Here is a 1,650-nt window from a genome sequence, read left to right as displayed (position 1 = left end):
TTATAGAGATAGGGTCTCACTATGTTGCCCAGGCTAGTTTCAAACTCCTGGGCTCAAGTGATCCACCCACCTTGGCCTCACAAAGTGCTGGTATTAGAGGTATGAGTTGCTGTGCCCAGACAGTTCTACAAATGTTAACATATACGTAGATTTGTGTAACCACTATTGCAATTAGGATATAAATCAGTTCCATCAGTCCAAAAAACTAGCTTGAGTTGCCCTTGGTAGTCACACCCTTCTCCCAGCCCTGACTCCTGGCAACCACTGATCTGCTCTCCATCACCCTAGCTTTGTCTTTCAAGAATGCTGTGTAAATGGAATCATATAACACATAACCTTTTGAGACTGGCTTCTTTCACTCATTTGTTGCATGCATCAGTGGTGCGTACCATTTTACTGCTGAGTAGGTTTCTAGTGGTGGACTAGTAGGCAAACCACAGTTTATTTACCCATTGAGCAACATTTGAGTTGCTTCTAGTTTTTAGTGATTGTGAATAGAGCTGCTATCAACATTTGTGTACAGGTTTTTGTGTGCCTGTAAGTTTTCATTCCTCTAGGGAAATTACCTAGGAATGGGATGGCTGAATTATATGTTAAATAAAAGTTTCGCTTTATAAGAAACTGCCAAACTGTTTTCAGGGAGGCTGCAGCATTCTGCAATCCTACTAGCAATGTATGAGGGTTGCGGTCAATCTTCATCCTGCCAGCATTTGTTGTCAGAGTTTTGGGGGTTTTTTTGTTTATTTTTTAAGCCATTCTGATAGGTATGCAGTGGTATCTCATCAGGGTTTTGTTTTACATTTCCCTAATGGCTAATGCTGTGGAATAGCTTATCATGTACTTATTTGTATCCTCTCTGGTGAGCTCTCTGATCAAGTCTTTGGGCCATTGCTCAGTTTCTCTTCTTACATTGAGTTTTGAGGGTTCTTTTTATATTCTGGATACTAGTCTTTTGTGACATATGTGATTTGCAAATATTTTCCCCCAGGCTACAACTTGTCTGTTCCTATTCTCAGTGGTCTTTGTCATAGAGCAAACATTTCTAGTTTTGATGAAGAAAATTTTAATCAATTTTTAAATTTCATAGATCATACTTTTGGTGTCACATGTAAGAACTCTTCGCCTCATATTATCATTTCTGATCACTTTCTTTGTGCCAGCCCACATTGCATAATCATTTAATCTTCACTACAATCCTATATTGTTAGTACTAGTCTTATATAACCTCATAATACAGATGAGGAAACTGAGGCACAGAGAGCTTAATAATTTTCCTAGGACTCACACAACATTCACTGGCAGAGCTGGGATTCAATCGCATGCTCCAAGACGTCAGGGCCCAGCCTTGTCACCACTAGGATCAGGTTGACACGCTGCCCATAGAAACCCTTACTGGAAAGCCAGCAGGGCAAGGAACATTTGCTGCATCTTGTCATTTGGGTCTTAGCTTAAACGTCACCTCCACAGGGAGATCGTCCCTAGCTACCCCATCTAAAATAGGCCCTCTCTTCCCCTCCCCTCCGTTTTCACCTCGCCCTCTCTTCCGCCCTTTCTTTCCCTTCTTAATTGAGCATGAGTCTCTCCATGGCACTTTTCTTTTCTTTTTCTTTTTCTTTTTCTTTTTTTTTTTTTTTTTTTTGAGACGGAGTC

The sequence above is a fragment of the Rhinopithecus roxellana genome, chromosome 3, assembly GCF_007565055.1.
Source record: "Rhinopithecus roxellana isolate Shanxi Qingling chromosome 3, ASM756505v1, whole genome shotgun sequence".
Lineage (NCBI taxonomy): Eukaryota > Metazoa > Chordata > Mammalia > Primates > Cercopithecidae > Rhinopithecus > Rhinopithecus roxellana.
This window is presented reverse-complemented; position numbering follows the sequence as displayed.